Source organism: Dasypus novemcinctus, chromosome 6 (genome assembly GCF_030445035.2).
Source record: "Dasypus novemcinctus isolate mDasNov1 chromosome 6, mDasNov1.1.hap2, whole genome shotgun sequence".
NCBI lineage: Eukaryota > Metazoa > Chordata > Mammalia > Cingulata > Dasypodidae > Dasypus > Dasypus novemcinctus.
The window spans coordinates 111,140,376-111,166,571 of NC_080678.1; the positions used below are offsets into that span (position 1 = coordinate 111,140,376).

At 39.7% G+C, this 26,196-nt stretch overlaps 1 protein-coding gene across 12 annotated transcripts in view; it reads left to right on the top strand.

The window, feature by feature from the left end:
• The window catches only part of LOC131278790 (protein arginine N-methyltransferase 2-like), a 77,583-nt gene that overhangs the window by 16,598 nt on the left and 34,789 nt on the right, over nt 1-26,196 (top strand). For 5 of the 12 annotated variants that reach the window (XR_011649086.1, XR_011649087.1, XR_011649088.1 and 2 more), the window contains exons 3-5: nt 3,640-3,718; nt 16,608-16,715; nt 17,287-17,372. The exons of 1 other annotated variant lie outside the window; for it this stretch is intronic. The gene's annotated coding sequence lies outside the window, so the exon portion shown is untranslated. Of the gene's footprint in view, nt 1-3,639; nt 3,719-16,604; nt 16,716-17,286; nt 17,373-17,569; nt 18,293-24,800; nt 25,117-26,196 lie in introns of those variants that run through there. 6 more of the 12 variants (XM_071215915.1, XM_071215916.1, XM_071215917.1 and 3 more) reach the window with 6 other exon arrangements.

Sequence of the window (26,196 nt, forward strand, 5' to 3'; positions counted from 1 at the left end):
AACAGTTGCACATAAACAGGCAGTCCTAAAAGTTGTACTTCATATCAAGGGCAAGATTCAGGTGCAGAAGACTTGAGAAAATTGCAACACTTCAACATGGGCCACTCTACAGGTCCAGTATAAGTTGGACCATGCGTCAAAGAAGAGCCTTAATGCATTGCTAAACAGTAGGCAAGAGGGAGAAACGGGCCTTCAGAGTTAACACATAATCAGATGCCCAAACATCAGCAAAATTTACAAGTCATACTAAAAAACAGGAAGATCTGACTCAGTGAAGGGAACAAATGAAAACTTCAGAGGTGACACAGACTTTGGAACAATTAATCAGTGATGTTCAAACAAACCTTCTAAATTAATTCAAGGACATGAAGGAAAACATGGCCAGAAAGAAACTAATGGTGGATAAGAGCTAAAGGATATTAAGACAATGTGTGAGCAAAAGGAAGAATTAGAAAGTTTGCAAAGAAACATAGAAATTACAGGGATGAAAGAACAATAATGGAGATTAAAAATACACTAGAGGCATACAACAGCAGTGTATTAGTCAGCTAAAGGGGTGCTGATGCAAAATACCAGAAATTTGTTGGTTTTTATAAAGAGTATTTATTTGGGGTAGGAGCTTACAGATACCAGGCCATAAAGCTTTAGTTATTTCCCTCACCAAAGTATTTTCACATGTTGGAGCAAGATGGCTGCTGACTGCTGTGAGGGTTCAGCCTTTCTGGGTTCCTCCCTTCCAGGGTCTTGCTTTTCTCTGGGTTCAGGGTTCCTCTCTTCCTAGGCCTGGCTTCTCCTTCCTCTGTGGGCTTACTGGGGCTGCAGCTTGAGGCTTCAGCATCACGCTCTACTATCAAAAACTCAACTTTAGAAACCCCCAAATCTGTTCTTCGCCATGCCTAGGTACAGATCAGATTACAAGCATAATCCAGTATTTCTTTTTGGAATTCATCAATTATATGAAACTACTACAAGCAGATTTGAACCAGCAGAAATAAGAATTAGTGAACTAGAATGCAGCACAATCGAAATCATATAATCAGAAGAACAGTTAGATAAAAGAATAGAAAAAAAGTGAGCATTGTCTTAGGGATTTGAGTGATAGCATGAAACATGCAGACATACACGTCATGGGTGTCCCAGAAGGAGAAGAGAAGGGAAAAGTGGCAGAAAGAGTGTTTGAGGAAATAATGGCCGAAAATTTCCCAACTCTTATGAAAGACGTAAATATACATGTCCAAGAAGCTCAGCATATTCCAAACAGGGTAAATCCTAATAGACCTACGCCAAGACACATACTAGTCAGAATATCACATTCCAAAGATAAGGAGAGAATTCTGAAAGCAACAAGAGAAAAGTGATTTGTCACATACAGTGATCCTTAATAGACTAAGTGCTGATCTCTAATCAGGAACCATGGAGGCAAGAAGGTAGTGGTATGACACATTTAAGGCACTGAAAGAAAAAAACTGCCAGCCAATATTCTTTATCTGGCAAAACTGCCTTTCAAAAATGAGAGAGATTGTACATGTCAATGGAAGAACTACTAAAAGATAAACTTGGAACTTTATAACACTGTGACCCAGTGGTGGATAAGGAACGTGGTTAATAGTACAAATACAAGAATATTCTTCCACGAACCAGAACAAAACTTAGTATTACAAGGTGTTAATAATATGTTGATATATGGGGAAATATAACTAATGTAAATCATGGACTATAGTTAAGTAGTGAAAATGTTCTAAAATCGACTGTGGTGAAGAGGGCACAACTCTGATGATTGAGTATACATTTTGGATGAATTGTATATAGGACTGTATACTCAGTGAACCCTGTTGTAGATGATAGACTGTGGTTAATAGTAAAAATGTTAATATAAGAATGTTCTTTCATGAATTATAACAAATGTACAATACTACTTTAAGGTATTAACTTTAGGATGGTATATGGGAAAAGTACATCTAATATAAACTGTGGACTCTAGTTAATAGTAATTTTTTAATATTCATTCATCAGTTGTAACAAAGGAACCACACTAATGCAAAGAGTCAAGAATAGGGGGTATGTGAGAATATTGTATTTTTTTGCATGACTTTTCTGTAAACCTACAACTTCTCTAAGTTAAGAAATTATAATAAATAATAAAACCACAACATTATGCTAAGTGAAAGAAACCAAACACAAAGTACTACATATTGTGTGATTCCATTTATATAAAATGTAAGTATAAATAAATTTATAGAGACAAAAATAGGGAGAGTTTAAAATTTTCACAGATAAACAGAAACTGGAAGAGTTAATCAACAGAAGACACACCCTGCAAGAATTACTAAAGGGAATGTTGCAGGTTGAATGGGAAAGACAGGAGTGACTTGGAGTAGTGTGAAGAAATGAAGATCATCAGTAAGAATAACTAGGTTAAATGCAAAACCCAATAGTACTGTATCCTCAATCTAAAACTCTTTTTTTTTTTTTTTTTTTCTTTTTTGAGGTACTGGGGGCCAGGGATTGAACCCAGGACCTTGTATGTGGAAAGCTAACACTCAACCACTGAGCTCCATTGGCTCCCCTGAGTAGGTTTTTTCATTTGTTTAGCTTGTTTGTTTTGGGTTTTTTTAGGAGGCACTGGGGACTGAACCTGGGATCTTCCATGTGGGAAGCAGGTGCTCAACCACTTAAGCCTCATAAGCTCCCAACTCTACTTTTTTTCCACCAAGCAGAATAATTATTTTAATTCCACGTTGATAAACATCACAGCAAAATTCCCAAACATTAAAAGCAGAAATAATACAGTAAGCAACCAGAGAGAAAAGACCATAGTCAAAAAATAACTATCATACTCCTAAATAATAATAGTAGAAAACAGAAGGTAGTAGAAATAATAGCTTCAGTATTATGAAAGGCTAAAGAACTGATGGATGTAGAGGGGGAAAATGACAAATTTATGGCTATAATTTTGAACTTGCAGTTTACCTTCCTCAATTATTAATAATTTTAAAAGAAATAAAGATATGGACAATTTGAACAAGGAAATTAACAAGCTTGACAATAAAAATATATAGAACTCTGCATTCAACAGAGGAATGATTTTTCTCAAACATGAATGGAACATTCACAAAAAGTGACTATGTATTAAACCATAAAGCAGTTCCTAACTTTTTAGAGAACTAATATCATATAGAATATGTGCCCAGTCTATAATATAAATACTTAGTAATGTCACACAAAAAAGAAAAATACTCAAAATTGAACAGAAATTTCAACTAAAAATGCATGGGCGCAGTGAAAACAGTATTTTAATAGAAAAATTTAACCTGAAATGCTTCTTATAAGGAAAGAAAAAGTATTGAAAATAAATTAGATAAGCACTAAACTTAACAAAAGACAAGTAAAAGGAAGGAGACAATGTATATGAGTAAAAAAGTCAATGACATGGAAATCAAATAATGAAGATAAAGCTGATTCTTTGAAATATTGATAAATCTCAGAAAAATGACCAGGAAGAAAAGAGATAAGGCACAATAAAACAATATTAGGGATGAAAGGGGACCATAATTAGAGATATAATGTAGACTAGAAAGTAATAAGAGAACAGTAAGACCAACTTTATGCATTGAAGCTTTTTTTCTTTTTTTCATTTAGACAAAATGAACAAATTCCTAGGGGGGGCGGGGGAAACTGCCTCCGGAAGAAATCAGAAGAATGGAAAATAAACCATTAGGTAAGATTATAAGTAGTAAAAACCTCCCAAAATAGAAAATGCCTAAGTTCAGTCAAACCTTCAGGGAACAAGCATTTCAGTCTTACGCAGACTTTTCCAAAGACAAGAAATAACTGACGATTCAGCTTTTGAGTCTAGTATATTCGTCTTTTAAAAAATCAACCTCATTGAACTGTATTCATAAATGATACAGTCCATTCAAAGTGTACAATTAATGGCATTTTGTATAATCAGAGTTGTGCATTCATCACTTTAATCAATATTAGAGCATTTTCATTACTCCATAGAAAAAGAAAAAAAAACCCAAAACAAAAACAAAAACAATTGTTCTACCCCTTAGTAGTCATTTCCTAATCTCTCTTTCCTACTGTACATAGTACTTCTTGTCTAGTTTCTTTTAGCATGCTTTTTTTCTTTTACCATTGATAGATGGTTATTAGTATATTACCATAAACAACTCTCCATAGTTTGCTTTGGTTGTATTTTTGCCAAAATATCACCCTGATAATAACATTTTGTAACATTAACAAACATTTGTTTTGTTTCAGAGAAAAATATTCTTTTATATGCCCTATTAACCATACTCATTTTTCACATGAGAGTTCGGTCTGATTTACAGTCCCATGTTTCATTTTTAAGCTTTTCTTCTAGTGATATATATTTTCCTCTCATCCACTATCATACCCATATATTAGCGTTGCTAATTACAAACACTTTGGCGTGCTTTCACCATTTCTATTCATTTCCAAACATTTACAAACAACCTTTTTACCAATTCTGCATAGAGTAAACTTTGGTCTTCCATTCTCTAACCTCGTTCCATTTTCTGGTGTCTTACATTTAACTCTTCCATGAATTTGCTCATTATATTCATTTCATAATAGTGAAATCATACAATATTTGCCCTTTGTCAGACAATATTTGCCCTTTGTGTCTGGCTTACTACTAAACGTAATGTCCACCAGGTTCATCCATTGTGTTAGGGTTGTCTAGGGAAACAATTAATAGGAGATATTTGTAAATAGTATGAGATGTTATAATATTCTCTCACATAACCATGGGGATGTGCAAGTCCAGATTCCGCAGGCAGGCTACACACCAGGGGGCTCTGAGGAAGATCTGATGAAGGTCCTCGATGAGTTCCCAGGAGACATTGGCTGTCCAAAGACAGCTGGAAAATTCTCTCTGAATGCTGAAATCACTTCCCTTTTCAGTTGATTGGATCAAACATCACTCATTGCTGATGTCGATCTCCTTGATTGATTGTAGTTATAATCAGCCATCTATGGAATAAACTCGCTGATGACTAAAGGCCATAAATGTCCTTGTATTACAATTGGCCTAGTACTTGCTTGACCAAACAGCTGGGCACAATTACCTAGCCAAGATGACATAGTAGCCCTCACAGTCCACCCCTTGTCAACTTGGCAACCATACACATCACCTTAAACCATACTTAGTCTCCAAAAAAAACCAATAACAGACATGCGTATATATTTTTTGCCTAATAATATTCAGCTGTCCCTCATACAACCAGAAACACATTAATTCCCTACAGAACAGGGCGTAAGTCCTTGTAATATACGCTCTTAAACTTGACATCCTTAAATATGAAATAAAACTAATACAACTTGTCATATGATAAGGGAAGGGGTTAGGGAAGAAAACAAAGATACTCGTTTTATGTACGTATACAGTCATACTCATAACAAAACAAGGAAGAAAGATTTCATGACCATTATAAGTTCTTGTTTCTGTAACTGACCACATGGTTGAAGTTCATACTGATCACTACCACCTTCCATACCCATTCCATGCTCCTGTTACCCTCAGCAAGCACCTCAACTGACTGTGGTTCTTTGCCCGGTGCAGTGACCCAAACTTTCATTCCTGAAGATTCTGGACCATAGTTAGTCCTGCTTGGATTGCTTTGTTGCAATTTCCCATTGACTTTAATCATGGTGCATGGCAGTACTAGGAGATGTCCTAGAGGATCTCCTGTATTCCCTGCAAACTCTTCTTTACCCCCATTATTCAGATGCAATCCTATTTCCCCTTGATAGGATCAATCACCCCAGCCAGTACAATAATTCCCTTCTTTGCCTGTTGATTCAGAGGTAAGAGGAGCCCCAAGAGGCCAGTCTTAACTTCCAGTTCAGCGGAATCATAATTGCGTTCCCTGGTAGAAGCACTCCTCTTTTTGGAACTAAGACCTGTAGACCAGCAGAGCTTAAGGTTGCAGGGACAGAAAGCAAAATTTTTCTTAGTGGATCATTAGGGGTAATAGTGAGTGGTGCCACTCCCCTTTCTACCCTTTGATTCCTGGACCTGGATGCTGGTTATGGAGAAATAGGACCATAGAGTGGATGCTGATTTAGAGCATACACAACCTCTTGGAAAACACTTCTCCAGCCCTACAAGGTATTTCCACCTTGTTGGTGCTGTAATTGACTCTTCAAAAGACCATTCCATCGTTCTGTTGATCCAGCTACTTCAGGATGATGGTGAACTTGTTAAGACCAGTGAATTCCATTGGCATGTGCCATTCCCACAGTTATTTGCTGTGAAATGGGTTACTTGTTCAGAAGCAACGCTGTGTGGAATGCCATGGTGGTGGATAAGACATTTGGTAAGTAAACGATGGTAGTTTTGGAAGAAGTATTGTGTGCAGGGAACACAAACCCTATCTGGAGTATGTGTCTATTCCAGTTAAAACAAATTGCTGCCCCTTCCATGGTGGAAGTGGTCCAATGTAGTCAACCTGCCACCAGGTAGCAGACTGGTCACCTCGAGGAATGGTGCCATATCGGGCTGTGTGTGGGTCTCTGCTTCTGATAGATTGGGCACTTGGCAGTGGCTGTAGCCAAGTCAGCATTGGTGAGGGGAAGTCCATGTTGCTGAGCCCATGCATAACCTCCATCCCTACCTCCATGGCCACTTTATTGATGAGCCCACTGGGCAGTGACAGGAGTGGCTGGGGAAAAAGGCTGAGCCTTAGCCACAGAGTGGGTCATCTTATCAACTTGATTATTAAAATCTTCCTCTGCTGAAGAAACCCTCTGGTGAGCATTTACACGGGACACAAATATTTTCATGTTTTTTTTGCCCTTTCAGAAAGGTCTATCCACATCCCTCTTCCCCAGATCTCTTTGTCACCAATTTTCCAATCATGTTAACTTCCAAGTCCCTGACTATTCAGCCAAACCACTGGCAACAGCCCATGAATCAGTGTACTGACTCACCTCTGGCCATTTCTTCTTCCAAACAAAATGAACAGCTAGGTGCACTGCTCAGAGTTCTGTCCACTGGGAGGATTTGCTCTTACCTCTGTTCTTCAGGGATGTCCCAGAAAGGGGCTGCTGTGCTGCAGCTGTCCACTTTCGGGTGGTACCTGCATATTGTGCAGAATCGTCTGTAAACCAGGCCTGAGTTTTCTCTTACTCAGTCAACTGATTCTAAGGAACTCCCCCAAGAGGCCAAAAGGTATGGACTGGGAAAGAGAAGGTAACATGGCAGGGGTATTGACCATGGACATTTGGGCTACTTCCTCATGTAACTTACTCGTGCCTTCAGGACCTGCTCGAGCCCTATCTTGTATATACCACTTCCACTTTATTATGGAGTGCTGCTGTGCACGCCCAACTTTATGGTTTGGTGGGTCAGACAATACCCAGCTCATGACAGGCAACTCAGGACTCATGGTAACTTGATGGCCCACAGTTAAGCGTTCGGTCTCCACTAACACCCAGTAGCAGGCCAAAAGCTTTTTCTCAAAAGGGGAGTAGTTATCTGCAGAGGTTGGCAGGGCTTTGCCCTAAAATCCTAAGGGTCTGCATTGTGATTCTCCTATAGGGACCTGCCAAAGACTCCAGACAAGATCCCTACTTGCGACTAACACTTCCAGCACCACTGGATCTGCTGGATCATATGGCCCAAGTGGCAGTGCAGCTTGCACAGCAGTCTGGACCTGTTGCAGAGCCTCATCTTGTTCCGGTCCCCATCAAAACTAGTAGATTTTCTGGTCACTTGGGTAAACAGGCCAGAGTAGCACACTCAAATGAGGAATGTGTTGTCTCCAAGATCCAAAGAGACCAATTTAGTGTTGTGCCTCTTTTTTGGTCATAGGAAGAGCCAGATGCAACAGCTTATCCTTCACTTTAACAGCAGACACCCTGAGATTTTAGTTTCCTTTGTAACTCTGCTACTTGTACAATGAGAGTCTGAGTCTGTTTTTCAGAGATCTCAAGCCTGTGGCTGCAGGAAACAAGATTTTCTTTCAGAGTACACACAGGAACTTTTGCATCCTTCATGCAGTGTTTAAGTTGCAAATTTGAAGCCTTTTGCTCATTCCTTTCTTTTGTAACTGTATCTAGAGTATCTAGGAGGAGCCAGCCAACATCACTGTACCTTTTGACTCCATAAAACTCTGTTAAGTTGTTGAAAACACCCTCATCCAGATCCTTGCAGCTTATAAACATGGAAATAGGGGAATCCAGTAATGATATTTTATGTCTCTCCATTGCCAGCTCACTCCATGGTTGTTAGTGGCCTCTTTGTTATTGGAAAGGGAGTCATTAGTACACTTGAGTCCAATTAGATTAGAGAGCCAATTGCAAAACTCCCAGAACCGCTTCAGAAACCCATGTTTCAGATTCTGTTCCTCAAGAACCACTTCTGGTACCAAGCTGTATTAGTCAGGGTTCTCTAGGGAAACAGAACAGGAAACCTCTGTCAATAGTATGAGATTTTATAAAATTCCTCTTGTGACTATGGGAATGCACAAGTCTAGATTCTGAGGCAGGCTGCAAAGCAGGGGCTCTGACGTAAGTCCGATGAAAGTCCTTGATGAATTTCCAGGAGATGTTGGCTATCTAAAGACACGCTGGAAGATTCTCTCTGAATGCTGAAATCACTCCCCCTTTTAAGTCATTTAACTGATTGGATTAAACATTACTCATTGCTGATGGCAGTGTCCTTGTTTGATTGTAGATGTAATCAGCCATCAATGCAGTAAGCTCACTGATGACTAAAGTTCATAAATGTCCTTGTATTACAGTTAGCCCAGTACTTGCTTGACCAGACAACTAGGCACAGTTACCTGGCCGAGTTGACACATTAGCCTACTATCATATCTATGCTGCCATTTGTGTCATGATTTCATTTCTTTGAATAGTTGTGTATTGAACTGTATCCTCATACAACTCTACTCTTTAATTCCTATAAGAGTCAGAATACAGCTGAATAAGCTTAAAAAGGTATTTTTCCTGATATCAGACATGCAAAATATAAAGTGGTAAAGTGGGAGAAAAGCAACATAAAGAGAGAAAAAGAGAGAGGGGAACAGAAAATGAGTATGCTATTGAATCTGAATTGGTATTTTTTTCAGATTAGTAAGTTATATAATACAAACCCCAGGGTAACCACAAAAATAGTTAAAAAATAGAAATGGAAATGAGAAAGGGGTCCATCAGATACATCACGAAAGATTGATTATACAGTTTTTTCTTTCAGTACTGTGCATATATCATACCACTGCCTTCTCACCTCTGTGGTTTCTGCTGAGAAATTGGCATTTAATCGTATTACTACTGTCCCTTTGTATGTGACACATCACCTTTCTCTAGCTGGTTTCAGGATTCTCTATCTTTGGCATTCTGTTTAGTATGTGTCTTGGAGTAGGTCTGTTAGGATTTATTTTGGAGTACATTGTGCTCTTGGACATGTATATTAATGTCTTTCATAAGAGTTGAGAAATTTTCAGCCACTTTTTCCTCAGATATTCTTTCTACCTCTTTTTTCTTCTCTTCTCCTTCTGGGACTCCCATGAAACGTATGTTTCTATGTGTTGTGCTGTCATTCAATTTCCTGAGACCCTGCTCAGTTTTTTCCATTCTTCTATTTGTTTTTCTTTCTGAGATTTCAAATATCCTATCTTCCAGTTCACTGACTCTTTCTTTTGCCTGGTCAAATCTGCTGTTGTATGTCTCTAGAGTATTTTTAATCCCTTCTATTGTGCCTTTCATTCCCATAAGATGTTATTTTTTCTCTGTGTACCTTCCAATTCTTCTTTATGCTCACCCAGTGTCGTCATCTTTTTTTCTTCCTCCTTTATTTTTAAAGGAGCTTCAGATCACATCAATGTTACATTGAAAATAAAGGGGACTCCCCCACCCCTCCCCCAGCCCACCCCACCCACAACGTCTTTCATCAGTGTGGTACATTTGCCACTATTGATGAACACATATAGAAGCACTGGTATCAGGCATGGTCTGCAGTTCACATTATGTTTTACATTCTGTATTGCACAATTCCACGGGTTCTGACAAGATGCATAATGGCTTTTATCTGTCATTGCAATGTCATGCAGAACAATTCCATGCCCCCGAAATGCCCCATGTTACACCCATTCTTCTCTCTCCCACCAGTTGTCTTAATATCCTTATTTCTTTAGTTATATTTTCCTTCATCTCCTTAAATTGATTTAGGAGATTTGTGTGAACATCATTGATTAGTTGTCTTAAATCCTGTGTCTTTAGGGATTTAAATTTGTTTCAGGATTTTTAATTTGTTCCTTTGGCCTTATCTTCCTGTTTAGTATGGCTTGTAATTTTTTGCTGATGTCTGATTATCTTCATGAGCTTACTCTGAAGGTCAGTTTCTGTTTCTTGTCTAGAGTTTTGTTGTTGGTTGGCTTTGTGTTAAGTCTCTTCTTTGACACTTGGTTCATTAGTATTTCCCAGCCAAAACAGGGCCAGGCACCAGACCAGTTCCAGTGGGCTCCTCAAGGCTATGCTTTCCTGGTCTTCCCAGCAGATGGTGCTCTTTGGCCAAAAGCCTTCTTGTCGGCTCATGGAAGGTGCAATTTCCTGGCCTGCTCAGCAGGTGGTGCTCTTCAGCAACCTATTCCCCACAGGGAGGGTGTTTCTAGAGCTCTGTCTGCTCTGCCCCTGTGGGGTTGAAACAGTGTGTGGTCATACCTCTCCATGACGGGCGAAAAGAGTGGGACCCAGCTTCCAAAATTGCCAGCCAAAATCTGGATCAGTCCTGGGCTTGCCCCCTCTGTTCTTGGGGGGAAGACTTCTGCAGCCCTCCGGGTCCCCAGCAGCAAGCTCAGCAGGGGCTGACCTGGCAGGCACAGGGGTGGGGCTGGGCGCCCGCAACTGCGGCCGAGTGGTCCCTCCGGCTTCCCTGGATGCTGCACAGCACTCCTCGGGCTCCGGAGCACAGAACGATTTTCTGCCTGTTCACTGATCATTTTCAGAAGTCCTCCCACTACCCTCTGGCCTCCATGGTTTTTATTGAAAAATTCAGTGTTTATCTTATGAAGATCCCTTATATGTGATGTATTTCTTCTTTCTTGCTGTTTTTAAGAGTCTGTATCCTTGACATTTGACAGCTGTTTATAATGTGTCTTGGTATATAAACCTCTTTAGGTTCATTCTGCTTGGCGTTTGTTCAGCATCTTGAATTTGTACATTTGTATCTTTCATCAGAATTGGGAACTATTCAGCCATTCTTATTCAAATATTTTTTCTTGCCCTTTATCTCTTTTCCTTCTGGGACTCCTATGATGCTTATTTTAGCATGCCTGTTAATGTCCCATGGGTTTCTCAGACTCTTCACTTTTTAAAAAATTCTTTTTCACTCTGCTTCTTACCTGGGCAATTCCAGTTGTTTTCTCTTCAAATTTGCTATCCTTTCTTTTGTCACCAATCTGCTATTGAACACCTTTTTTGAATTTTTCGTTTCAGTTGTTTTACCTTTCAATTCTAGAATCTGCATTTTGTCTTTTATTTCAATCTCATTATTGAAATGATCATTTTATTCATATATTGTTTTCCTGATTTCATTTAGTTCTTTGTCCACACATTCCTTTAGTTCAATGATCCTATTTAAGAGAGTTTTTCTGAGATCTTATATTCGTAATTCCAGATATTTAACTTCCTCTAGATTATTTGCTGTTGAATTCATTTTTTCCTATGCCTGGGCCTGTCTCCTTGTATGTCTGGTATTTTTTTGTGGAGAACTGGGCATTCTGAGAATATACTATGGTGATTCTGGAAGTCTTCTACCTGCAGTCTTCAGTCTGCCAGACCAAGAACAACAGGAAAAAGGAAAGGAAAGGAAGGAGGAAAGGTAGCGAGAAGGAGGGAGAAAGAAACAGAAAAAAAATACCACAGCCAGAACACCTGCACTCAATCCCTAGGGAAAAATAAAGAAAAGGAAGAAGCTGCACTGCCTCTCCAAGCCTTTGCTCTGTTTAATGGAAAGGACACTGCTGCCCTCAAGGCCAAAACCTAGACCAGTGTTGCTGTTGATCCCTCAGGGGCATGCCAGACCCAAAAGCACAAAAAAGAGGAAGCTTGAGAAAGAAAAACGAAGTCCATTGCCCCCACAAAGGGAAAAAATAAGAGGTCACTGGGTCTTCATGTCCTGGTGGATTTTGATGGGAGCTTAGAAGCCACTGCTGCCCAAAGGAATGAAACAGGCCATGTTCTGCACTGGTCGCTCAGGGTTCCTCGACAGACCTGACCGTCAGTCCTGCTTCAGAGGAGGCTTCCTCTGCCCACCTTGGCCCACCAGCTGCTGCTGGCACTGGACACAGGGCTGAAGACTGGGGGCGGGTCATCACTTCATCCCCTCACTCACTCACAGAAGCTGAAGTTCTGGCAGGTCCTCGCCTCCTCGGCCCCCCGTAGTTGTTCTCACATCCATTCTGGTTCCAGGGTCACCACCTAGTTGATGCTGATCTCTCTTCCCACCTCTCGTTTTTCTAGTATAAGGGCAATCTGTAAAACTCCCTGCTCTGCCATCTTACATCTGTGTGACTTGCTTCACATATTATGAAACTCAGTTATTGGATACATACTGTTAGGATTGTTTTTGTTTTCTAGATTAACTGACTAAGTTCAGTGAAATTTCCTCTTTATATGTGATCATACCCCTTGCTTTGAAGTCTGCTTTGATATTAATACGGCTGTGTCAGCTTCTTATAGGTAGGGTTTGGATGGCATGCATAAATGTGTATTTTCAACCTAAGTCCTTACGTGTAAAGTGTTCCTCTTGATAAGAGCCTATTATATTTTTTCCCCCTCATCAGCCAACCTTTGTTTTTTAATTGGAGTTTTAGTCCATTAACATTTTATGTAATTACGCATTTAATGATGTCTGTCATCTTGCTGCTTGTTTTCTGTTAGTCACATTTCTTCCTTGTACCTTTTCCATTCATGCCTTCTTTTGGATTAATAAAACACTTTCTCTAATTCCACTTTGTCTCATCTATTGACTTGTTCTGCTATATCTTTTTATATTATTCTTTTAGTGGTTATCCACAAAATTGTGATATGTGTCCTTAACTTATCCAGTACTTTTTAAACCACCTCATAATTTAAAAATCTTGGAGTCTTCCGTTTACTGGCCCCTGCTTTTGTGCTATTGTAACATATTTTAATTCTGTGTTACAAACTCCATAATAAATTGTTGTTGCTTTATATTATTGAAAGTCTTTTTTAAGAAGTAAGAAGATAATCTTCTCTAGTTCCTCACTTACCTTTTCTGATGTTTTCCCATTGATCCTGCAGTCCTGGTTTTCCATGTAGGACCTTTTCTATTTAAACTAAATAACTCATTCTAGTGTTTAGTAGTGTGTTTCTCCTTGCCTCAGATTGTCAAGTTTTGTTTGAATGGAAATGTGTTTTGTCTACATTTTTTAAGAATATTTTTGCTTGGTGTGGAATTTTAGGTTTGCAGTTTTTTTTTCTTTTAACTCTTTAAATGTCCTTGTCTTCTGGCTTCCATTGTTTTTTATTTACAATCAGCTATCATTCTTACTGTTGTTCTCCCAAATGTTGTGTTCTCTTTTTCCACTCATTAGCTAGATCAATGTTTTCTATTCATTTATTTATTTATTTTACACTTTTAAAAATTCATGGATCACAAAGAATGCTACATTAAAAAACATAAAAAATCATGAGGTTCCCATATAACCCACTCCCCACCCCCCCACCCCATCATTTTTGTAAATTTTATTTTTTTGAAGATATATACATAACAAAAAAAATGTTACATTAAAAACATAAGAGGTTCCCATATACCCCCCACCCCCCAACCCCACTCCTCCCACACCAACAACCTCCCTCATCACTGTGGTACCCTCTTCGCACTTGGTGAATACATTTTGGAGCACTGCTGCACTACATGGATAATAGTGTAGCATGAATGTTTTCTACTTATTTTTAATATTTATTTAAGTACTAAAAATAAATAAATAGAAAATATTTAAACAAATGGATAAGTAAATAATTTACATAGAGATACTTAAACCAATAGGTTTAAATTTATTTAAATTTATTTATTGTATTCATCCTTCTTGTGTTTAGTCAAGTTTCTTCAATCTGTGAGTTTATGTTTTTCACTAATTTCAGAACATTTTCCCTCATTTCTTCAGTTACTTCTTCTGCATCATTCTTGCTCCTCTCTTGGTAAGCCTCCACTTACACATCAGTTAGTTTGTTATATGTCTCAGGTTCTGTTCTCATTCTTTTTTCTTTTTGTGTTTCAGTTTAGATAATTTGTGTTGATTTGCCTTTGAGTTCATTGACTCCAAACAAAATAACTAGAAAAACAGTAGATTTGCAAAAATGTTTGCATCAAGATGACAAATAAGGTTCATATTTTATAAAGGGTTCTAATCTGAAAAGAAAAAAGTGACTAGAGCAATTGGGAAGATAAATAAATTTGGAATTCACAGTAGAACAGATCCAAATGGCCAATAAATGTGAAAACCTCATATTTAAGAAATTGGTATTAAGTAACTGTGAGGTACCACTTCATACCTATCATTCTTACAGAAATTAAAAACAGTGAAAACGCTGCTGCTGCCAAGTATTCAGGCAGAAGGTGCTTTGTAAATTGTTGGTGTAATGTGAAGTGTTAATAACTTCCATGAAAAGAATCTGACATGTTATCCTTCAGCCATGGCAATTTATCCCATAGAAATAAAATGCCACCGTGCATGGGTATATATGTACACATACTTATTACAGCATTGTATGTGATGATAGAAAACTGTATACCAAGAGAAAGATATCAACAGAGGGTGCCTGAGCAGCCAAGCTGAATTCATACCATGGAATATTATGTAGCCTTTGAAAACAATTAGAGTTCTCACAGTTGGGGAGTTTTTCACAAGGTATTGGGTGAGTAAGAAAAGCAAGATGCATAAAAGGATCTGTGATATACTTTTTTAAAAAGCAGTGCTGAAAGATAAAACAGCAACCCATGTGTGTGTGTTATAATGAGAGTGTATATGTATATGGCATGAGCTTGAGGAAAGTACGGAAGGATGAAAATGTACCAGATGGCGAGGGGTGAAGGATGGTGAGGTGGGTGGAGCAGACGAGGGTGGAGGCCCAGCTAAAGAAGAGACCCTGCTCTAAAGCAAGTCCTGGGAAGCAGATGTAGCTCAAGTGATTGAGCTCCCTCCTGACACATGGTAGGTCCCGGGTTCGGTTCCCAGGCCTCCTGGAGAAGACGAGCAAGAAAGCGAGCTGGTGTGACAGGCTGGCATGACAAGCTGATACAACAGGATGATGCAACAAAGGAGACACAAAGAGGAAACACGAGAGGCAGCAAAGCCGGAATGGACTGGGCACCTCTCTTCCACGTGGGAGGTCCCAGGTTCAGTTCCTGGTGCCTCCTAAAGAGAAGATGAGCAGACACAGAGAGCAGATAGCAAGTGCAAACAATGAGGGGGGAATAAAATAAATCTTAAAAAAATAAAGCAAATCCTTTTACCTTACTAGGACAAGTACAAAGGATTCCAAAAGGCAGTTAGCAGAAAAAAAAAATAACTCAGTAAGTTCTTAAAGTCATGGTTGCCCTCACTGGTGATCCAAAAAAAAGGCAAATAGAAGTAACAAAGGAAGTAATTTTTACCCATCAGATTGGCAGCCTGGAAAGTGCTTGGCAGTGTCCGTTTGTGCCAGGAATGGGCCGTGCCTGCACATGGCTGGGCAGCATGAGGCTCAGCCTTCCTGGGGGCATGTGCCAGCAAGGTTCAGAGTCATTGTGTTGCATTGGTTCGTCAGTCCTGGAAAATTGTCTGGAGTGCAGAAGCATGACTTTGATTAAGAAAGTTCATCTTAACATAATGAATGTGTAATAGTAAAAACTGGAAACACTATATGTCCACCACAAGGAGATTGGACAATTTATGATAATTCAAAGAATGGAATACTCCGTAGGTATTAAAAATTGTGGTGTTTAAAAGTATGTTTAATCATAAGGAAAAATGTGTGGAATTTAGTGACAGGCCACTAGGCAGAACTGTGTCATCCAACTTAAACTATATGCATACTCTGTCTACATTTTTAAAAAGCCTGAAAGAATAGCAACATGCTGACAGTGATTATTCCTGGTCAGTTACAGATAGCTTTAATTATCTTTTTTGTACTTTTGTGTTTTCACACATTTTCTAAAATGAAAATGGCTGTTTAGGAAAATTTGTTTAAAAAGTATACTCTGGGCACTGGAATGTTCTGGTTATGGAGTGTATGGTTTGGCAGTCTCCCCTTCCAGTGGATGCCTTCCAGGCAGCCTTATTGTGAAGATAAAGTGGGGGTGGGGCCTCGGCAGAGCCCCAAGCGTCGGGCTCCTTCTCCTGGGTTCCGGGTCGTCATGGGTGTGAGCTGAGGTTGCCCAGACCCCACGGATGCAGGGGCTTCCACCATCACACCCACCTTCCACGTGCCTGCTGCCCTGCAGCCTGCCTGCCTGGGGTGCTGGCCCACCCTACCCCCAAGATCTGCCCTCGGATGGGAAGAACGCTGGAGCACGTGCCCCCGACACTACAGGGTCCTTTACAAGTGCTTTTCTTGACTTTAAGCAGGAAAGAGAAGAACCAGTTGAGCTCAGTGAAGAAGGAAGCTTCCAGGAGGCTGTGCAGCCGGAGGAGTTCGTGGCCATTGCAGACTATTCTGCTACTGATGAAACGCAGGTAGCTGTGTGTGCCACACATGAGGAGGCTGTGCTCCTTGGAGGCCCCTTAGGGCTTGCAACGTTAGGGGGCTCAGTTAGATGCAGATTTCGCCTATATGGGCATCTGAACCAGAAGTCATACCAAAATTAAATAAAGGTGTACTCTCTTCACTGCCTAACGAATTGATCCCAAGCATGGGAACCATCAGCAGGGTGGGGGAACATCATCTGTTCCAGTTTCCGCTTGGAAACCTTATTTAAAACCTATTCCAGTTAAAGAGTAAGGCTATAAAGTGAAAATATCTACTTATAGCTTTTCTTCCTAAGTTACAGTGAAGAGCTTGTTCAGAAATTCTGCCCTAAGCCGTGTTGAAAAAGCTGAATCTTTAATTTTTAAAAAAAATATCAAATAAGCTGTGCTTTTCTTTCAGGTAAATGCTCCACAAAAAAGCTCTGAACCCTGGTATAATTTTCTAAATTGTCAGTTGCTGTCATTACCCACTGACTAATTTTTGAAATTGCCATGGTTTGAGTACCAGTAATGGGAAATTTATCACTAATTGCTGTTATTTCTACTGAATTTTCTCCAGCTGAGTTTTCTGAGAGGAGAGAAAATCCTTATCCTGAGACAGACCACAGCCGACTGGTGGTGGGGCGAGCGTGCGGGCTGCCGTGGGTACGTCCCGGCCAACCATGTGGGGCCCCTGCAGGAGCTCGGGCCTGAGGACACCTGGCAGGACGGAGAGTGCTTGTGCAGCTACAGAGCTCTGGTACTGCTTTCCTGCCCTGTTCCGTGGGCTTCCTCTGCTTACTGCTTGGAGCAGGGCCACAGCCTTTCTCCTCCGCTTAGTGGGCCGTGCGTCCCTACCCCTTCTCGTCACTGTAGAAGAGGCTGCAATACCTGTAAACAAAGGAGCGTGGCTGTGTTCTGGGAGAACCTTGATTATGGGTGCTGAAAGTTGAATTTCTTATAATTTTCATGTGTCACAAAATACTATTATTTTTTTAAACACTTAAAAATATAAAAACCACGCTTAACTTGCAGCCTAAGCAAAAGTAGGTGGTGGATTAGATTTGACCCATGAGCTGTGTGTAGTTTTCCAGCCCCTGATTTAGACATATTATTTAAGCAATAGGATTATGAGCCTTTCTCAGTGTTAAAAAATAATAAATTTTACTTTAAAAATAAAATATAAAAAGTTATGTAAATTAATAGTATCTTTAAACAATGAGTTTTAGTTTTTTTTTTTTCAGTGGAGAAAGGTCCATGTCAGTTTGCCACAGGGCTACCGATGCAAAGTACCAGAAATATGTTGGCTTTTATAAAGGGGATTTATTTGGGGTAAAAGCTTCCAGTTCTGAGGCCGTGCAGTGTCCAAGTAGAGACACCGTCAGAGGTGCTTTCCGACCAGTCAGCTACTGTCGACCTGGTGTGTCCCCACGTGGTGAAGCACGACGGCTGCTGGTCTCCCCAGGCACCTGCCTCCCCTCCAGAACCTGCCGTCCCCTGGAGCTCAGCTGTGGCGACAGGCACGGGGCGTCGCTCTTTCCGGGCCCCCTCAGTCTGGCTGCTGTGTCTTCTTCCTGAGTTCGCTGGTAAGCTCTGAGGCGTACGGCTCACCCCCCTTGAGGTGCTGCATGGGCTAACCCCTCGGGTGCTTCGTTCCCAGCCTCTGCGCTGCTGGCTCCAGACCCCGGGACCTCTCCCAGCCTCTCAGGGCTTCTCTGTTTTCCTGCAGTCTTCTCTCTCACAGGACAAGATGAAAAATGATTGTGCTCCCTTTTCCTGCATGTCTCTGTGTTTCTGTTTCGTACAAGATCCAGCAGAAGGGTGGAGACTCAACCTGCGTCAGGTCTCACTGATGTAGTCCAGTCCAAAGGGTCTCATACTCACCAGAATGGATTAGTTCAAAAACATGATCTTTTTTGGGGGTTCACAAAATTCAAACTATCACAGCCCATAACCCTATGACCCAGACAATAACCCCTATTGACAGTATTTGAAACTTTTCATTATTGAGGTGTAATTCAAATATCATAAAATTAACCATTTAAAAGTGGACAGTTTAGGGGCATTCAGTACATTCACAGTGTTGTACAATCATCACCACTATCTAGCTCCAAAACGTTTTCATCCCAAAAGGAAAGTTTGTACCATCAGCAGTTGCTTCCTATAATAATAAATAAAAACAAAAAAAATCTCATTGCCTCCTACCCTCTCTGTGCTTCCCCTGCTATACAAGCTGCTATTCTGTTTCCTTCTCTCTAGTTTATTTGTATTTATATTTTGTGTGAACAGTCTTATATGCAATATTGCCCATTTTCATATTTCACATGAGGTTTTACTCTGCTGTACATCCCCATGTTACATTTTTCAGCTTTCCCTTTAGTAATATACATGTCCTTAGACTTTCCTTTTTAACAAAAGCCCTGCTAGTTAAAAAGACAATGATGTACTTTCACCATTTCTATTCATTTCCAGAGACTTATAAACAACCTTTTTACCAGTTCTGTACTAGTTAACCCTCAGATTTTCCATTTTCTATTGTCACTCTATTTTCTGGTGACCTATATTCTAATTATTAACTCCATGAGTTTACACAGTATGTTTAGTTTATAGTAGTGCAATCATACATTATTTGTCCTTTTGTGTCTGGCTTGCTTCACTCAACATAATGCCCTCCAGGTTCATCCATGTTGTCATATGCTTCATGACTTCATTTCTTCTTACAGATGCATAATGTTCCACTCTGTGTATATACCACAATTTGATTATCCATTCATCAGTTGATGGACACCTGGATTGTTTCCATATTTTGGCAGTCGTGAAGAATGCCACTATGACCATTGGTGTGCAGATGTCTGTCTGTCTCACTGCTCTCAGTTCTTCTGGGTATATACCCAGTAGTGGTACTGCAGGGTCACATGGCAAGTCTATATTCAACTTCTTCAGGAACTGACAAACAGTCCTCCACAGTATCTGGACCATTCTACATTCCCACCAACAGTGACTAAGTGTTCCTATCTCTCCACATCCTATCCAACACTTATAGTTCTCTCTCATTTTAATAGTGGCCATTCTTATAAGTTTGAAATGATGTCTCATTGTGGCTTTGATTTGCATTTCCCTAATCACTAGAAATGTTGAACATTTTTTTGTGTGTTTTTTTTTTGTCATTTATATTTCTTCTTTGGACAAATGTCTATGCAGATCTTTTGCCCATTTTTTAATCTGGTCCTCTTTCTTTTTATTGTTGAGTTTTAGTATCTCTTATCTTTTTATATATCATGAATATTATACTGTGATTTCCAAATATTTCTCCCATTGAGTCTGCTGCCTTTTCACCCTTTTGGCAAAGTCTTTTGTGGTACAGAAGTGTTTAATTTTGAGGAGGTCCCATTTATCTGTTTTTTCTTTTGTTGCTCATGCTTTGGGTGTAAGGTTTAAGAAACTACCACCTACCACAAGATTTTGAAGATGCTTTCCTACATTTTCTTCCAGGAGTTTTTATGGTTGTTACTTTTATATTTAGGTCTTTGATCCATTTTGAGTTAATTTTTAGATCAGGTGTGAGATGGGGGTTCTCTTTCTTTCTTTGGGATATGGCTGTCCAGTTCTCCCAGCACCATTTATTGAATAGACTGTTTTAGCCCAGCTGGGAGGGCCTGACAGTCTTGTCAGAAATCACTTGACTGTAGATGTGAGGGTCTATTTCGAGTTCTCAGTTCGGCTCTATTGGTCTGTCTGTATTTCAGTACCAAGCAGTTTTTACCACTGTAGCTAAGTAATATGCTTTAAAGTCACAAAGTAACCAAATAAGTTTTTCTTTTTAAAGATATTTTGGCTATTTGGGGCCCCTTACCCATCAAAATACATTTGATAATTGATTTTTCCATTTCTGCAAAAAAGGCGGTTGGGATTTTGATTGGAATTGTGTTGAATCTGTAAATTGACATCTTCACTTTATTTAGCACTGACTATTCTTCCATTTAAGTCTTTGGTTTTTTCTAGCAATGTTTTGTAGTTTTCTGAATACAGGTCCTTTGTATCCTTGATTAAGTTTATTCCTAAATATTTGATTCTTTCAGTCACTATTGTATGTTTTCTTCTGATATCCTCCTCAGATTGTTTATTAGTAGTGTATAGGATTGCTCTTGACTTTTGTGGATTAGTCTTATACCCCACCATGTAGCTGAACTTGCTTGTTAGTTTTAGTAGCTTTGTTGTGGAATTTTCAGGATTTTCTAGATACAGGGTCATATCATCAGCGAATAATGGAAGTTTTACTTCTTCCTTTACTATTTGGCTGCCTTTTATTTCTTTATCTAGCCTAATTGCTCTAGCTAGAACTTTTAATACAATATTGAGCAACTGGTGACAGTGGGCATCTTGTCTTATTCTTGATCTCAGTCTTTCACCATTGAGTACTATGCTAGCTATAGGTTTTTCATGTATGCACTTTACCATATTGACAAAGATTCCTTCTATTCCTGTCTTTTGGAGTTTTGTTTTGTTTTTTTTTTTTTAAATCAAGAAAGGATGCATTTTGTCAAATGCATTTTCTGCACCAATCAAGAGGATCATGTGATTTTTCTTCTTCAATTATTAATGTGGTTTTATTGCACTAATTAACTTTCTTGTGTTGAACCACCCTTGCATACCTGGGATAAAATCCACTTCATTGTGATGTATAATTCTTTTAATGTACTTTTAGATTTGGTTTGCAAGTATTTTGTTGAGGATTTTTGTATCTATATTCATTAGAGATACTGGTCTGTAAATTTATTTTTTCATAGTATTTTTATCTAGTTTTGGTATTAGGGTGATTTTGACTTCATAGAATGAGCTTGGTAGCATTCTTTCCTGTTTAGTTTTTTCAAAGAGCTTAGCAAGATTGGCATTAGATTGTCTTTTTTCAAAAAATTTATTTATTTATTTATTTATTTATTTATTTATTTATTTATCTCTCCCCTTCCTCCCCACTTAGCTGCTCTTTGTGTCCATTTGCTGTGTGTTCTGTGCCCACTTGTATTCTTGTCAGTGACACTGGGAAACTTCGTCTCTTTTTTTTGTTGTTGGTTCATCTAACTGCGTTAGCTCTCCATGTGTGCGGTGTCACTCCTGAGTGGGCTGTGCTTTTTTTGCGCAGGGTGGCTCTCCTTATGGGGCGCAATCCTTGCGCAATGGGCTCTCCTACCCGGGGACACCCCTGTATGGCACAGCATTCCTTGAGTCCATCAGCACTGCTTGTGGGCCAGCTCACCACACAGGTCAGGAGGCCCTGGGTTTGACCCCTGGACCTCCCATGTGGTAGGCAGATGCTGTATCAGTTGAGCCAAATCTGCTTCCCGAGATTGTCTTTGTTTTTTTTTTTATTTAAGTATTTATTTCTCTCCCTTCCCCCCCCCGTTGTCTGTTTTCTGTGTCTATTTGCTGCATCTTCTTTATCCGCTTCTGTTGTTGTCAGCAGCATGGGAATCTGTGTTTCCTTTTGCTGCGTCATCTTGTTATGTCAGCTCTCCGTGTGTGCGGCACCATTTCTGGGCAGGCTGCACTTTTTTTCGCGCTGGGCAGCTCTCCTTCTGGGGTGCGTTCCTTGCGCTTGGGGCTCCCCTATGCGGGGCATACACCCGTGTGGCCCAGCACTCCTTGTGCGCATCAGCACTGCGCATGGGCCAGCTGCACACGGGTCAGGGAGGCCCGGGGTTTGAACCGTGGACCTCCCATGTGGTAGATGGACACCCTAACTACTGGGCCAAGTCCGCTGCCAAGATTGTCTTTGGTGATTGGTGAAATTTACCTGTGAGGCCATCTGGTCCTGAACTTTTCATATTTAGGAGGTTTTTGGTGACTGTTTCAGTCTCTTCACTTGTGATTTGTTTTTTGAGGTCTTCTGTTTTTTCTAGGGTCAGTGTAGGTTGTTTGTGTGTTTCTAGGAATTTGTCCGTCTCCTCTACATTGCCTAGCTTTTGGCATACAGTTGTTCACAGCACTCTCTTACGACCTCTGTTACTTCTGCAGGGTCAGTGGTAATGTCCTCCCTCTCATTTCTGATTTCATTTATTTGTGTCTTCTCTCTCTCTTTATTTTTCAATCTAGCTAAGCATTTGCTGATTTTTTTTTTTCCTCAAAGAACCAACTTTTGATTTTGTCGATTCTATTGTTTTTTTGTTCTCGGTTTCATTTTTTTCTGCTCTGATCTTTAATATTTCTTTCCTTTGGCTTGGTTTGGGATTAGTTTGCTTTTCTTTTCTAATTCCTCCAGGCGTGCAGTCAGATCTTCAATTTTAGCTTCTTTTTAAATGTAAGCCTTGAGGGCTGTAAATTTCCCTTTCAGCACTGCCTTTGCAGAGTCCCATAGGTTCTGATACGCTGTGTTCTCGTTTTCATTCATCTCAAGGTATTTATTGATGCTTTTGCAATTTCTTCTTTGACCCACTCTAGTAATTTGATATTATTTATGAATTTCAGAAAGAGATATAATGTTTATAAGGTAATACCCTCTGATTGTATTAGATTCACCTGAGATGACTTTGATTAAATTATGTTAAGATTAGGGCATGCAGGTTTGGGTCCCCAATCGCTTGGTGGGCTATATAAATGGATGCTCAATCAAGAACACAGAATTAGATACACAGAGAAGATACACAAAGGATCCTACAGCCCCAGAAGAGATGAACCTGATAGTTTACAGCTGACCCTGTGAGGAGAACAGAGCAACTGAGCCTGGAAAGAAACAAGTCCCAGGAAGAGAGACGAGCCTTATGCCAGCCTATAGCTGAGACTGGAAGTAGCTGGGACCACAAAGCCTTAAGAGTAAGAAGCTGAACCGTCGCAGACATCACCCACCATCTTGCTTCATCACATGGTAATAGACTTTGGGTGAGAAAGTACCTCTTATGGTACCTTGAGTCGGACTCTTTAGGGCCTTGTGACTGTATGCTTCTGCCTCAAATAAAGACCCTGTATAAAAGCCAACAGATTTCTGATACTTTGCATCAGCACTCCTTTTGGCTGACTAATACACCCGCTGATTATTTAAGAGTGTGTTGTTTAATCTCTATATATTTATCAACTTTCCCTTCTTCTGTCCATTTTTTTTTTAAGATTTATCTATTTATTTCTCTCCCCTTTCCCCACCCTGGTTGTCTGTTCTCTGTATCTATTTGCTGTGTCGTCTTTGTCCGCTTCTGTTGTTGTCAGCAGCACAGAAATCTCTGTTTCTTTTTGTTGTGTCATCTTGTTGTGTCAGTTTTCTGTTGTGTGTGGCACCATTCCTGGGCAGGCTGCACTTTCTTTCATGCTGGGCAGCTTTCCTTATGGGGCGCGCTCCTTGCGTGTGGGGCTCCCCTACGCAGGGTCACCCCTGCATGGCAGGGCACTCCTTGTACGCATCAGCACTGCGCATGGGCCAGCTCTACATGGGTCAAGGAGGCCCGGGGTTTGAACCGCGGACCTCCCATGTGGTAGACGGACTACCTAACCACTGGGCCAAGTCCACCTCTATTCTTTTCTATTTCTGATCTCCTCTCTTTTCTAGTTCGGATATTCTGTCTTCAAGCAATTCAATTCTGCTGTTATATGCTTTCAATGTGTTTTTAATCTCATCTATCATGTCTTTCATTCCCATAAGCTCTGTTACTTTTCTTTGCAGACTTTCAAATTTTTCTTCTTTTTTTATTTTTATTTTTTAGTATGTACTGGGGATTGAACCCAAGCATTCAACTACTGAGCTACACCACCCGCTCCACTCAGATTTTCCTTTATGCTCACCCAGTCCCTTCTTAATATCCTTTATTTCTTTAGTTATATTTTCCTTTAATTCTTTGAATTGATTTAGGAGATTTGTGTGATTATCATTCACTAGTTGTCTTAAATCCTGTATATTGTCAGGATAGTTGGTTTCTTCCTTTGGCTAGGCTATCTCTTCCTGTTTTCTAGTATGGCTTGTAATTTTTTGCTCATGTCTAGGCATCTGAATATCTTGGTTAGTTTATTCTGGTGGCCAATTTCTCTCTCTTGCCTAGTGTTGTTTTTTTTTTCTTTCCATAGCTATTCTTTGATTTTATAGTTCATTGTATTCTAAATCTTTAAAATTGCCCAACTTAAGTTCTCAAGATTGGGCCAGGGACTCACTAATAGGGCACAGACTTTATCCCTGGGGACTAAAGAGAGACCTAAAAGCAGTTTTTCTCCTTGCACTTTCCTGGTTGGCCAGTAGATGGAACTCATCAGTGCACCTTTCCACAGAGATGTTTCTTTCAACCTCTGCTTTCCAGCTCTGGTCTGGCCAGAGCTGAGATTCAAAAAAGGCTCTGCTGGCAAAATTTACTGAAGAGAAGCCCTCTGACCACCCTCTCTCTTCTGTTGAAGCTTCTGACAGGGAGGAAGACATCTGCTCCCCTGTCATTCGGCTGCAGTAAGTGTAATGTCTTTAGGGTGGGGAATGGGGATATAAATGATATCTTTGTACTTGGTATGAATCGAAGCATAGGTTTAGCATTATTTTTATGCATTTGCATTTTATTCCTGTCAGAAGTAAAAAGTGGAGTTATAATCCAAAATTACATTAGTACTGGTGTTCATAATTACCCTTTTAGTGGCTTCACAAGAGTTCTTTTTTTCTTTATGCATGTTCATTCTATCTGTTCATTCCTTTCATTCTGAAGACCTCATTTTAGCTTTGCTTATTGAGTAGGTTTAGTGGTGTTGAACTTCTTCAGGTTTGTTTATCTGGAAATGTCTTAATCGCTCCCTTGTTTCTGAAAGATAGTTTCATTGGTTATAGAATTCTTGACAATTTTTTGTCTTATCATTTTGAATGTATTGTCCCACTGCCTTCTTGCCTCCATGGTTTCAGATGAAAAATCACCACTTAATTTTATTTGGGCTGCCTTGTATATAATGTATTGCTTCTACTTGCAATTCTCAGATTCTCTCTCTGTCTTTGGCATTTTACAGTTCGATTATACTTTATTTTGGTGTAGATCTCCTTGAGTTTATCCTGATTGTGGTTCATGGGGTTGCTTTGATATGTATTTTCATGTCTTTTTTAAAATTTGGGAAGTTTTCAGTCGTTTTGCTTTCAGATATCCTTTCTGCTCCTTTTTCTCCTTCTTGGATTCCCAAAATGCTCTATTCATATGATTGATGGCATCCCACAGGTCTTTTAGCTTTGTTCACTTTTAAATTTCATTCTTTTTTTCTTTCTGCTTCTCATTCTGAATAATTTCAGTTGTCTTATCATCATCTTCTGATTATTTTTTCTGCCAGCTCCAATATGCTGTTAAACCCCTATAGGTAATTTTTATTTCAGTCATTGTGATCTTCAATTCCAGTTTTTGTGTTTTGTTCCTTCTATAACTTCTCTATTGAAATTTTCATTTTGCTCATAAATGGTTTCCCTGATATCCTTTGGTTCTTTATGTGTGTTTTCCTTTAGCTCTTTAAGAATATTTAAAACCATTTTTAAAAGTCTTTATCTGGTATTTGGAAAGTC